Source organism: Rhamphochromis longiceps, linkage group LG18, assembly GCF_057381845.1.
Source record: "Rhamphochromis longiceps isolate RC_006_pf linkage group LG18, R_longiceps_female_GT1.1, whole genome shotgun sequence".
Classification (NCBI taxonomy): Eukaryota; Metazoa; Chordata; class Actinopteri; order Cichliformes; family Cichlidae; genus Rhamphochromis; species Rhamphochromis longiceps.
Window position 1 is genome coordinate 22,790,304 of NC_140574.1, and position 15,208 is coordinate 22,805,511.

Below are 15,208 nucleotides of genomic sequence, written 5' to 3' on the forward strand. Positions count from 1 at the left end.
CAATAATCCTGTGCCTCTCTGTGCTGCGTGTGTAAAAAGATGCACCTGTTTTGGCGGGAAAACGTAAACAGCCACTCTGATTGGTGGATTTAAATTCGGCAGCTCTCTCCCTCTGTGTGTGTGTGTGTGTGTGTGTGTGTGTGTGTGTGTGTGTGTTTAGTGGGAGAGAGAGGACCCTGCCCTTATTTGGCAGCATGTCATTGAAGGATTTAAATTGAATATAGTTAGACTGGTTGACTGAATTGGATCTTGTGTGTGTGTCTCTCTGTGCATGTGTGTTTCCTCATGTGTACATATTTGTAATTGTGTGGCTGTCATAAAATTTTTTTCAGATTTTTGTCATTTAACAAGTATATTTGAGGGACCCTCAGCATGTTCAGCATTTTTTCAGCTGTCCATTTTGCTTTTCCAATTTTTCTGTTTAACTTATTACTATTGTGCTAAATCATACTATTTCTGCTATTTTATAAGATTTGTGCTTAATATACTACTTCTGCTTTTATAGGATTTGTGCTTAATATAGTATTTCTGCTTTTTATAAGATTTGTGCTTAATATAGTATTTCTGCTAAATGTAGTATTTATGCTTAATCATATTATTTCTGCTTTTCATAGGATTTGTGCTTAATATAGTATTTCTGCTAAATTTAGTATTTCTGATTAATTATAGTTTTTCTACTAAATCATAGTACAGTATTTCTGCTTTTTATGGGATTTGTGCTAAAACAAAGTATTTCTACTAAATGTAGTATTTATGCTTAATCATACCATTTCTGCTTTTTATAGGATTTGTGCTTAATATAGTATTTCTGCTAAATTATAGTATTTCTGCCAAATTATAATATTTGTGCTAAAACATAGTCTCAATTTAAAATTACAATATTCATAGTTCATCACAGTGTCTCTGGTAAATCACAATATTTCTGCTCTGTTGTACTATTTTTCTAAATCATAGTGTTTCTGTAATGTTTAAGTATTTTTGGCTAAATATATTCTTTCTGTTATCTTATACTATTTCTCCTAAATTCTTGTATTTTTGAGAAGTTATCATGTTTCTGGTAAGTTACAATATTTCTGCTAAATTCTGCTATGCTATTGTATTTCTGCCAAGTATTATGTTTCCTCTAAGATATTGCAGTTCTGCTAAGTTATTCCATTTTAGCAAACTTCTTTTGCTTCTGCAAAGTTTTTACAATTTCTGCAACTTTTCAGCTTTTTCAGCTACTTTTTGCATACAGCTTCAGCTTTAAGCATCCACACTGCATTTTCGCAGGAAATGCAATTTTTTCTAGTTATTGTGTGGATGCTTTAAGCATCCACACTATTGAGTTCCTGTTTCTCTTTATTCTTTATTATTATTATTCTAGTTGCTTCCGTACACTTTTTGGCACTTAACTACTTCCACAATTTTCAGCCGATTTTCACCGTTCAAATTTTAAACTATTCTGCTATTTCTGCTAATGTGCGCTATGACTTTTGGTATTTTTTGCTATTATACTTTTTAAAATATTAAGCTTTTTTCCTTTAATTTGTCCCATTGAAATGAATGGGAAACTTCAGCAATTCTGCTAAAATTTGCTTGTTTTTGAAACTTAACTACTTCCTCATATTTTCACCTAGAACAACCATTCAAATTTTAAAATGTTCACAAATTATTGGGCTATTCAGGTATGATTCAGCTTTTTCAAATCTTCTACTGTTTTACTTTTATGCCTCTTAAAGTTTTGAGTTGCACAATTGTGATTTTTCACAAAATACATGCGTTGTTATGGTTGCTATGCTCTTGGCTTCCAGTGTGTCACTGAAGGTTTTGCAGTCTTCTCTTCATGTCCGAACAACTGTTTGCTACTTGCTCAATTTTCACTCAACTTCCACAAATTATACATCAAAACGTAGGTATTTTTGCTGGCTTTCAGGAAATGTCACTATCATTGTTGTGGGATTTATAGAATTTTCGCAAATCTCCTCAGACCAATACAATGTCTCAAAACTCTCCATATAAAGTCAATGGAGAGCTTGTTCAAAATCACCGCTGGATTTCTGTAATGAGAGGCATATTCGAATCGTCATATCTCCTTAACGAAGCAAAGTTAAGACATGAGGCTTGTCCCCGAATATCTTCAGACACCCCTGACGCTCACAATTCAAGAATTTCTTTCTCACCTATTACCGTTCTGAAATGAGTTGGACTTGTTTGAGGGTAGGAAATTCGTCCTTCGCTCAGATTTCTTCAGATTTCAAACTGTGGAAATGAACCACTTTTTTCTCTCGTCATAACTTTTTGTTGGATTTCCACAGAGACCTGAAAATTTCCATGATTGTTCACCAAAGCCTGCTGTCTCTTACGGTGAAAGAATGATATCGATACTCCAAATAGATTTCAAGTCACAAAGCGTTGTTTGAGGGCAAGTCAAGGCAGTTTTTGCTTCGCTCTACTCAGTTATGGTGCATTAGAAGTCAAATATCTTTAATAATTCATATTTTAATGATAAATTGTAAACACTGGAAGATTCCCCCATCTCTTCTGAACAAAACGGTGTAAGAATGACCGCTCTAGCCCCTACGGTTTGGAAATTATGGTCATTTGTTTGAGGGGAGTCCTCACTATGAGAAATAGGCTGCAATAATCCTGTGCCTCTCTCTGCTGCGTGTGTAAAAAGAGGCACATGTTTTGGCGGGAAAAAGTACACAGGCTCTCTGATTGGTGGATTCAAATTCAGCAGCTCCCAGGCTGACCTAGAAACTTACTTCTCTCTCCCTGTGCATTTTTTTGCTGATTTTTTCATTTAACAAGTATATTTGAGGGACCCTCAGCATGTTCAGCATTTTTTCAGCTGTCCATTTTGCTTTTCCAATTTTTCTGTTTAACTTATTACTATTGTGCTAAATCATACTATTTCTGCTATTTTATAAGATTTGTGCCTAATATAGTATTTCTGCTAAATTACAGTATTTCTGCTTTTTATACTATTTGTGCTAAAACATAGTATTTCTACTAAATGTAGTATTTATGCTTAATCATACTATTTCTGCTTTTTATGGGATTTGTGCCTAATATAGTATTTCTGCTTTTTATAGGATTTTTGCTCAAACATAGTATTTCTACTAAATGTAGTGTTTATGCTTAATCATGCTATTTCTGCTTTTTATAGGATTTGTGCTTAATATAGTATTTCTGCTAAATTATAGTATTTCTGCTTTTTATAGTATTTGTGCTAAAACATAGTATTTCTACTAAATGTAGTATTTATGCTTAATCATAGTATTTCTATATATTTCTGCCAGGTCCCCAGGCAGCCAATCCTCTGTGAGGACTTAGACATTCAAATTTTCAAATCAGGGCCTGCACGGTTTCCCAGCCAATCATATATGTGTCCTGAGGCATTCAAATTTGCATATTGGGGCCTTCATGGCTTCTAAACCAGCCAATCATATCTGAGGGCTGAGGAATTCAAATCCACAAATCAGGGCCTGCATGGCTTCCCAGGCAGCCAATCATATATGTGGCCTCAGGCATTCAAATTTGCATATTGGGGAATTCGTGGCTTCTAAGTCAACAAGTCATCCATGTCATATATCTCTAAAAATTCATATTTGAATGATAAATTGTCAACACTTGAAGATTCCCCAATCACTTCTGAACAAAACGGTGTAAGAATGACCGCTCTAGCCCCTACAGTTAGGAAATTATGGTCATTTGTTTGAGGGGAGTCCTCACTATGAGAAATAGACTGCAATAATCCTGTGCCTCTCTGTGCTGCGTGTGTAAAAAGATGCACCTGTTTTGGCGGGAAAACGTAAACAGCCACTCTGATTGGTGGATTTAAATTCGGCAGCTCTCTCCCTCTGTGTCTGTCTGTGTGTGTGTGTGTGTGTGTGTGTGTGTGTGTGTGTGTGTGTGTGTGTGTGTGTGTGTGTGTGTGTGTGTTTAGTGGGAGAGAGAGGACCCTGCCCTTATTTGGCAGCATGTCATTGTAGGATTTAAATTGAATATAGTTAGACTGGTTGACTGAATTGGATCTTGTGTGTGTGTCTCTCTGTGCATGTGTGTTTCCTCATGTGTACATATTTGTAATTGTGTGGCTGTCATAAATTTTTTTTCAGATTTTTGTCATTTAACAAGTATATTTGGGGGACCCTCAGCATGTTCAGCATTTTTTCAGCTGTCCATTTTGCTTTTCCAATTTTTCTGTTTAACTTATTACTATTGTGCTAAATCATACTATTTCTGCTATTTTATAAGATTTGTGCTTAATATACTATTTCTGCTTTTATAGGATTTGTGCTTAATATAGTATTTCTGCTTTTTATAAGATTTGTGCTTAATATAGTATTTCTGCTAAATGTAGTATTTATGCTTAATCATATTATTTCTGCTTTTCATAGGATTTGTGCTTAATATAGTATTTCTGCTAAATTTAGTATTTCTGATTAATTATAGTTTTTCTACTAAATCATAGTATAGTATTTCTGCTTTTTATGGGATTTGTGCTAAAACAAAGTATTTCTACTAAATGTAGTATTTATGCTTAATCATACCATTTCTGCTTTTTATAGGATTTGTGCTTAATATAGTATTTCTGCTAAATTATAGTATTTCTGCTTTTTATGGGATTTGTGCTAAAACAAAGTATTTCTACTAAATGTAGTATTTATGCTTAATCATACCATTTCTGCTTTTTATAAGATTTGTGCCTAATATAGTATTTCTGCTTTTTATAGGATTTGTACCTAATATAGTATTTCTGCTTTTTATAGGATTTGTGCTTAATATAGTATTTCTGCTAAATGTAGTATTTATGCTTAATCATACTATTTCTATATATTTCTGCCAGGTCCCCAGGCAGCCAATCCTCTGTGAGAACTCAGACATTCAAATACACAGATCAGGGCCTGCTTCCCAGCCAGCCAATCATATCTGAGGTCTTCCGTTTCCTCTCTCGTCATATCTCAGCGACGGTTGTACAAAGAGCAATGAAAATCACAGTCAAAGTACACCAAAGTCCGCTGATTCAGCCAGTAGAAGAATTATGCTTCTAGTCCACCTAGTTTTTGAGTTACACAACGTTTTGTAACTCCAAAAAACGGCGTTTTTCGCCTCTCACCGCGATCTAATTCTGACTGCTCATCACCCTGTCTTTCCAAGAAGCTCCTCTCTTTCCCAGTGGCGCAGTTGGTAATGACACGGGTCTGCAAGCCAAAGATCGTGGGTTCGATTCCACCTTGGTCAACATGTTTTTTTCCCTACAAATTAATACACTGTCACAGACCAGTAGTTCATATTCAGCATTTATTACAATTATGCAAACTTTTATGATTTTACCAGCTTTTCTAATATGGACCTCACATTCTTGTTAACACTCCATGGTACAAATTCTCTTCCCTTTAGGCTCTGTGTATGTGTGTGTGTGTATCAATATTTCTCCCATTTTAAAGTATTACTCCTCCATAATTGTATTTCTGTTAAATCAAAATACTTTTACTACATCTTAGTACTTCTGCTGAATCATAATATTTCTGCTAAATCATAGTATTTCTGCTACTTTTTGGTACTTGTACTAAATACAGTATTTCTGCTAAATCATACTATTTCTAGTATATTGTATTTTTCTTTCTAAATATAGCATTTCTGCTATATAATTGTATTTCTGCCAAGTATTATGTTTCCTCTAAGATATTGCAGTTCTGCTAAGTTATTCCATTTTAGCAAAGTTCTTTTGCTTCTGCAAAGTTTTTACAATTTCTGCAACTTTTCAGCTTTTTCAGCTACTTTTTGCATGCAGCTTCAGCTTTAAGCATCCACACTGCATTTTCGCAGGAAATGCAAATTTTTCTAGTTATTATTGTGTGGATGCTTTAAGCATCCACACTATTGAGTTCCTGTTTCTCTTTATTCTTTATTATTATTATTCTAGTTGCTTCCGTACACTTTTTGGCACTTAACTACTTCCACAATTTTCAGCCGATTTTCACCGTTCAAATTTTAAACTATTCTGCTATTTCTGCTAATGTGCGCTATGACTTTTGGTATTTTTTGCTATTATACTTTTTAAAATATTAAGCTTTTTTCCTTTAATTTGTCCCATTGAAATGAATGGGAAACTTCTGCAATTCTGCTAAATTTTGCTTGTTTTTGAAACTTAACTACTTCCTCATACTTTCACCTAGAACAACCATTCAAATTTTAAAATGTTCACAAATTATTGGGCTATTCAGGTATGATTCAGCTTTTTCAAATGTTTTACTGTTTTACTTTTATGCCTCTTAAAGTTTTGAGTTGCAAAATTGTGATTTTTCACAAAATACATGCGTTGTTATGGTTGCTATGCTCTTGGCTTCCAGTGCGACACTGAAGCTTTTGCAGTCTTCTCTTCATGTCCGAACAACTGTTTGCTACTTGCTCAATTTTCACTCAACTTCCACAAATTATACATCAAAACGTAGGTATTTTTGCTGGCTTTCAGGAAATGTCACTATTATTGTTGTGGGATTTATAGAATTTTCGCAAATCTCCTCAGACCAACACAATGTCAGAAAACTCTCTATATAAAGTCAATGGAGAGCTTGTTCAAAATCACCGCTGGATTTCTGTAATGAGAGGCATATTCGAATCGTCATATCTCCTTAACGAAGCAAAGTTAAGACATGAGGCTTGTCCCCGAATATCTTCAGACACCCCTGACGCTCACAATTCAAGAATTTCTTTCTCACCTATTACCGTTCTGAAATGAGTTGGACTTGTTTGAGGGTAGGAAATTCGTCCTTCGCTCAGATTTCTTCAGATTTCAAACTGTGGAAATGAACCACTTTTTTCTCTCGTCATAACTTTTTGTTGGATTTCCACAGAGACCTGAAAATTTCCATGATTGTTCACCAAAGCCTGCTGTCTCTTACAGTGAAAGAATGATATCGATACTCCAAATAGATTTCAAGTCACAAAGCGTTGTTTGAGGGCAAGTCAAGGCAGTTTTTGCTTCACTCTACTCAGTTATGGTGCATTAGAAGTCAAATATCTTTAATAATTCATATTTTAATGATAAATTGTAAACACTGGAAGATTCCCCCATCTCTTCTGAACAAAACGGTGTAAGAATGACCGCTCTAGCCCCTACGGTTTGGAAATTATGGTCATTTGTTTGAGGGGAGTCCTCACTATGAGAAATAGGCTGCAATAATCCTGTGCCTCTCTGTGCTGCGTGTGTAAAAAGAGGCACATGTTTTGGCGGGAAAAAGTACACAGGCTCTCTGATTGGTGGATTCAAATTCAGCAGCTCCCAGGCTGACCTAGAAACTTACTTCTCTCTCCCTGTGCATTTTTTTGCTGATTTTTTCATTTAACAAGTATATTTGAGGGACCCTCAGCATGTTCAGCATTTTTTCAGCTGTCCATTTTGCTTTTCCAATTTTTCTGTTTAACTTATTACTATTGTGCTAAATCATACTGTTTCTGCTATTTTATAAGAATTGTGCTTAATATAGTATTTCTGCTTTTAATAGGATTTGTGCTTAATATAGTATTTCTGCTTTTTATAGAATTTGTGCTTAATATAGTATTTCTGCTTTTTATAGAATTTGTGCTTAATATAGTATTTCTGCTTTTTATAGGATTTGTGCTTAATATAGTATTTCTGCTAAATTATAGTATTTCTGCTTTTTATAGTATTTGTGCTAAAACATAGTATTTCTACTAAATGTAGTATTTATGCTTAATCATAGTATTTCTATATATTTCTGCCAGGTCCCCAGGCAGCCAATCCTCTGTGAGGACTTAGACATTCAAATTTTCAAATCAGGGCCTGCACAGTTTCCCAGCCAATCATATATGTGTCCTGAGGCATTCAAATTTGCATATTGGGGCCTTCATGGCTTCTAAGCCAGCCAATCATATCTGAGGGCTGAGGAATTCAAATCCACAAATCAGGGCCTGCACGGCTTCCCAGCCAGCCAATCATATATGTGGCCTCAGGCATTCAAATTTGCATATTGGGGGAATTCGTGGCTTCTAAGTCAACAAGTCATCCATGTCGTATATCTCTAAAAATTCACATTTTAATGATAAATTGTTAACACTGGAAGATTCCCCCATCTCTTCTGAACAAAACGGTGTAAAAATGACCGCTCTAGCCCCTACGGTTAGGAAATTATGGTCATTTGTTTGAGGGGAGTCCTCACTATGAGAAATAGGCTGCAATAATCCTGTGCCTCTCTCTGTGCTGCGTGTGTAAAAAGGATGCACCTGTTTTGGCGGGAAAAAGTACACAGGCTCTCTGATTGGTGGATTCAAATTCACCAGCTCCCAGGCTGACCTAGAAACTTACTTCTCTCTCCCTGTGTGTGTGTGTGTGTGTGTGTGTGTGTGTGTGTGTGTGTCTGTGTGTGACAGGGAGAGAGAGAGAGAGAGAGAGAGAGAGAGAGAGAGAGAGAGAGAGAAAGCCTTTTAATGGGATGATCTCATTGTAAGATTCAAATTCAATATATTTAGACTGGGTGACTGAATTTGATCTTGTGTGTGTGTCTCTCTGTGCATGTGTGTTTCCTTATGTGTACATATTTGTGATTGTGTGGCTGTTTTAGATTTTTTTGCTGATTTTTTTCATTTAACAAGTATAGTTGAGGGACCTTCAGCATGTTCAGCATTTTTTCAGCTGTCCATTTTGCTTTTCCAATTTTTCTGTTTAACTTATTACTATTGTGCTAAATCATACTATTTCTGCTATTTCATAAGATTTCTGCTTAATATAGTATTTCTGCTTTTAATAGGATTTGTGCTTAATATACTATTTCTGCTTTTTATAGGATTTGTGCTTAATATACTATTTCTGCTTTTTATAGGATTTATGCTTAATCATACTATTTCTATATATTTCTGCCAGGTCCCCAGGCAGCCAATCCTCTGTGAGGACTCAGACATTCAAATTTTCAAATCAGGGCCTGCACGGCTTCCCAGCCAATCATATATTGGTCCTGAGTCATTCAAATTTGCATATTGGGGCCTTCATGGCTTCTAAGTCAACAAGTCATCCATGTCATATATCTCTAAAAATTCACATTTTCATGATAAATTGTCAACACTTGAAGATTCCCCCATCTCTTCTGATCAAAACGGTGTAAGAATGACCGTTCTAGCCCCTACAGTTAGGAAATTATGGTCATTTGTTTGAGGGGAGTCCTCACTATGAGAAATAGACTGCAATAATCCTGTGCCTCTCTGTGCCGCGTGTGTAAAAAGATGCACCTGTTTTGGCGGGAAAACATAAACAGCCACTCTGATTGGTGGATTCAAATTCAGCAGCTCCCAGGCTGACCTAGAAACTTACTTCTCTCTCCCTGTGTGTGTGTGTGTGTGTGTGTGTGTGTGTGTGTGTGTGTGTGTGTGTGTGTGTGTGTGTGTGTGTTTGTGTGTGTGTGTGACAGAGAGAGAGAGAGAGAGAGAGAGAGAAAGCCTTTTAATGGGATGATCCCATTGTAAGATTCAAATTCAATATATTTAGACTGGTTGACTGAATTGGATCTTGTGTGTGTGTCTCTCTGTGCATGTGTGTTTCCTCATGTGTACATATTTGTAATTGTGTGGCTGTCATAAATTTTTTTGCAGATTTTTGTCATTTAACAAGTATATTTGAGGGAACCTCAGCATGTTCAGCATTTTTTCAGCTGTCCATTTTGCTTTTCCAATTTTTCTGTTTAACTTATTACTATTGTGCTAAATCACACTATTTCTGCTATTTTATAAGATTTGTGCTTAATATAGTATTTCTGCTTTTATAGGATTTGTGCTTAATATAGTATTTCTGCTTTTTATAAGATTTGTGCTTAATATAGTATTTCTGCTAAATTTAGTATTTCTGATTAATTATAGTTTTTCTACTAAATCATAGTACAGTATTTCTGCTTTTTATGGGATTTGTGCTAAAACAAAGTATTTCTACTAAATGTAGTATTTATGCTTAATCATACCATTTCTGCTTTTTATAGGATTTGTGCTTAATATAGTATTTCTGCTAAATTATAGTATTTCTGCCAAATTATATTTGTGCTAAAACAGTCTTAATTTAAAATTACAATATTCATAGTTCATCACAGTGTCTCTGGTAAATCACAATATTTCTGCTCTGTTGTACTATTTTTCTAAATCATAGTGTTTCTGTAATGTTTAAGTATTTTTGGCTAAATATATTCTTTCTGTTATCTTATACTATTTCTCCTAAATTCTTGTATTTTTGAGAAGTTATCATATTTCTGGTAAGTTACAATATTTCTGCTAAATTCTGCTATGCTATTGTATTTCTGCCAAGTATTATGTTTCCTCTAAGATATTGCAGTTCTGCTAAGTTATTCCATTTTAGCAAACTTCTTTTGCTTCTGCAAAGTTTTTACAATTTCTGCAACTTTTCAGCTTTTTCAGCTACTTTTTGCATACAGCTTCAGCTTTAAGCATCCACACTGCATTTTCGCAGGAAATGCAAATTTTTCTAGTTATTATTATTATTATTCTAGTTGCTTCCGTACACTTTTTGGCACTTAACTACTTCCACAATTTTCAGCCGATTTTCACCGTTCAAATTTTAAACTATTCTGCTATTTTTGCTCTTTCTTGCTATGATTTTTGCTATTTTTAACTATTATACTTTTTAAAATATTCCACTTTTTTCCTTTAATTTGTCCCATTGAAATGAATGGGAAACTTCTGCAATTCTGCTAAAATTTGCTTGTTTTTGAAACTTAACTACTTCCTCATATTTTCACCTAGAACAACCATTCAAACTTTAAAATGTTCATAAATTATTGGGCTATTCAGGTATGATTCAGCTTTTTGAAATCTTTTACTGTTTTACTTTTATGCCTCTTAAAGTTTTGAGTTGCAAAATTGTGATTTTTCACAAAATACATGCGTTGTTATGGTTGCTATGCTCTTGGCTTCCAGTGTGTCACTGAAGGTTTTGCAATTTTCACTTCATGTCCGAACAACTTCTTGCTACTTGCTCAATTTTCACTCAACTTCCACAAATTATACATCAAAACGTAGGTATTTTTGCTGGCTTTCAGAAAATGTCACTATCATTGTTGTGGGATTTATAGAATTTTTGCAAATCTCCTCAGACCAACACAAGGTCTCAAAACTCTCCATATAAAGTCAATGGAGAGCTTGTTCAAAATCATCGCTGGATTTCTGTAATGAGAGGCATATTCGAATCGTCATATCTCCTTAACGAAACGACTTTAAGACATGAGGCTTGTCCCCGAATATCTTCAGACACCCCTGACGCTCACAATTCAAGAATTTCTTTCTCACCTATTACCGTTCTGAAATGAGTTGGACTTGTTTGAGGGTAGGAAATTCGTCCGTCACTCAGATTTCTTCAGATTTCATACTGTGGAAATGAACCACTTTTTTCTCTCGTCATAACTTTTTGTTGGATTTCCACAGAGACCTGAAAATTTCTATGACTGTTCACCAAAGCCTGCTGTCTCTTACGGTGAAAGAATGATATCGATACTCCAAATAGATTTAGAGTTAGAAAGCGTTGTTTGAGGGCAAGTCAAGGCAGTTTTTGCTTCGCTCTGCTCAGTTATGGTGCATTAGAAGTCAAATATCTTTAATAATTCATATTTTAATGATAAATTGTAAACACTGGAAGATTCCCCCATCTCTTCTGAACAAAACGGTGTAAGAATGACCGCTCTAGCCCCTACGGTTAGGAAATTATGGTCATTTGTTTGAGGGGAGTCCTCACTATGAGAAATAGGCTGCAATAATCCTGTGCCTCTCTGTCCTGCGTGTGTAAAAAGATGCACCTGTTTTGGCGGGAAAACGTAAACAGCCACTCTGATTGGTGGATTTAAATTCGGCAGCTCTCTCCCTCTCTGTGTGTGTGTGTGTGTGTGTGTGTGTGTGTGTTTAGTGGGAGAGAGAGGACCCTGCCCTTATTTGGCAGCATGTCATTGTAGGATTTAAATTGAATATAGTTAGACTGGTTGACTGGATTAGAGCCTGTGTTTGTGTGTCCCTCTGTGCATTTGTGTTCCAATATGCCTCCATATTTGTAATTTTGTAAGTTATTACTATTCTGCTAAATCATACTATTTCTGCTTTTCATAAGATTTGTGCCTAATATAGTATTTCTGCTAAATTATAGTATTTATTCTTTTTATAGGATTTGTGCCTAACATAGTATTTCTGCTAAATTATAGTATTTCTGCTTTTTATACTATTTGTGCCTAATATAGTATTTCTGCTTTTTATAAGATTTGTGCCTAATATAGTATTTCTGCTTTTTATAGGATTTGTACCTAATATAGTATTTCTGCTTTTTATAGGATTTGTGCTTAATATAGTATTTCTGCTAAATTATAGTATTTCTGCTTTTTATAGTATTTGTGCTAAAACATAGTATTTCTACTAAATGTAGTATTTATGCTTAATCATAATATTTCTATATATTTCTGCCAGGTCCCCAGGCAGCCAATCCTCTGTGAGGACTGAGAAATTCAAATTTTCAAATCAGGGCCTGCACAGCTTCCCAGCCAGCCAATCATATATGTGGCCTCAGGCATTCAAATTTGCATATTGGGGAATTCGTGGCTTCTAAGTCAATAAGTCATCCATGTCATATATCTCTAAAAATTCATATTTTAATGATAAATTGTCAACACTTGAAGATTCCCCAATCACTTCTGAACAAAACGGTGTAAGAATGACACTCTAACCCCTACAGTTAGGAAATTATGGTCATTTGTTTGAGGGGAGTCCTCACTATGAGAAATAGGCTGCAATAATCCTGTGTCTCTCTGTGCTGCGTGTGTAAACAGAAGCACCTGTTTTGGCGGGAAAAAGTACACAGCCACTCTGATTGGTGGATTCAAATTCAGCAGCTCCCAGGCTGACCTAGAAACTTACTTCTCTCTCCCTGTGTGTGTGTGTGTGTGTGTGTGTGTGTGTGTGTGTGTGTGTGTGTGTGTGTGTGTGTGTGTGTGTGTGTGTGTGTGTGTTTAGTGGGAGAGAGAGGACCCTGCCCTTATTTGGCAGCATGTCATTGTAGGATTTAAATTGAATATAGTTAAGACTGGTTGACTGGATTAGAGCCTGTGTTTGTGTGTCCTTCTGTGCATTTGTGTTTCAATATGCCTCCATATTTGTAATTTTGTAAGTTATTACTATTCGGCTAAATCATAGTATTTCTGGTACTTTTCGGTACTTGTGCTAAATACAGTATTTCTGCTAAATCATACTATTTCTGCTTTTCATAAGATTTGTGCCTAATATAGTATTTCTGCTAAATTATAGTATTTGTTCTTTTTATAGGATTTGTGCCTAACATAGTATTTCTGCTAAATTATAGTATTTCTGCTTTTTATACTATTTGTGCTTAATATACTATTTCTGCTTTTATAGGATTTGTGCTTAATATAGTATTTCTGCTTTTTATAAGATTTGTGCTTAATATAGTATTTCTGCTAAATGTAGTATTTATGCTTAATCATATTATTTCTGCTTTTCATAGGATTTGTGCTTAATATAGTATTTCTGCTTTTTATGGGATTTGTGCTAAAACAAAGTATTTCTACTAAATGTAGTATTTATGCTTAATCATACCATTTCTGCTTTTTATAGGATTTGTGCTTAATATAGTATTTCTGCTAAATTATAGTATTTCTGCCAAATTATAATATTTGTGCTAAAACATAGTCTTAATTTAAAATTACAATATTCATAGTTCATCACAGTGTCTCTGGTAAATCACAATATTTCTGCTCTGTTGTACTATTTTTCTAAATCATAGTGTTTCTGTAATGTTTAAGTATTTTTGGCTAAATATATTCTTTCTGTTATCTTATACTATTTCTCCTAAATTCTTGTATTTTTGAGAAGTTATCATGTTTCTGGTAAGTTACAATATTTCTGCTAAATTCTGCTATGCTATTGTATCTCTGCCAAGTATTATGTTTCCTCTAAGATATTGCAGTTCTGCTAAGTTATTCCATTTTAGCAAACTTCTTTTGCTTCTGCAAAGTTTTTACAATTTCTGCAACTTTTCAGCTTTTTCAGCTACTTTTTGCATACAGCTTCAGCTTTAAGCATCCACACTGCATTTTCGCAGGAAATGCAAATTTTTCTAGTTATTATTATTCTTTTTCCGCCTGAAATTTTGGACCGTAACTCATCCCACAGTTTTGACACAAGCTTCATATATGTTATATCATTTTGTGCGGCTGGATCAGGAATGAGTTGCTATGCCTTTTGGTGTTTATTACTTCTATAGTTTTTTAAATATGAATATTTTAATGCAAGTTTTTGCCCATTGGAATGAATGGGAACGAACGAAAGTGAAACTTAACTTACTTTGTGGTGTGTTTGCTCACTCACTTAATTTGTGGTGTGTTGGCTCACTCTAGTGGTATGTCCCCGTATTTGGATTACCATAATGACGACAATATCAACGGCGCGCACAGCGTCGGTGCTTTCAGGAACCATTGGAATTCTTAAGGTTGCACGAAGCATTGAATAGTTACGGTAACGGCAAGGGTGTATGCTTGGTGGAAAACTGCATATCCCACAATTCAAAGCACGCCTCTACCAGTCAAACAATGGCGGCTGCCACTTGGTTTAATATATTCCTCTTATTTGTGTTTCTAGGTCACAAAGTAAACTTTTAAGATATTTTCAGGTGAGAATGTGGGTGTGTAAACGTCAAATATCTGCTCGTTTTGTCAAAACATCCCATATTGGCAACAGATTTTTCACGATGTTGCGCCGCTTCACTCAAAAGCACCCAGGCTTGGCTTTCAGTGAGGCGTCTCTAACTCCTTTCATCCCCGATAGCTCCGCAAACAGTCTTTGTCTTAGCTGGACTTATTTTTCGTTTATATGGGCCGATGATGCTGGTCGATGAGGAAAAACTAACTGAGTTGTTTGGTGGTGGCTAACGCGGAGCTAGCTAGCCACCGGTATGTGTCTCTTTCCCCTCATATGTGGGGAAAGAAACATGCGAGGCGGCCGCCGATCGACCGGTTTTCAGGTGAGAATGTAGGTGTGTAAACGTCAAATATCTGCTCGTTTTGTCAAAACATCCCATATTAGCAACAGATTTCTCACGATGTTGCTGCTAGCCGGCTAGCTAGCTCGGCTAGCTAGCGCCGCTTCGCTCAAAAGCACCCAGGCTTGGCTTTCAGTGAGGCGTCTCTAACTCCTTTCACCCCCGATCGCTCCG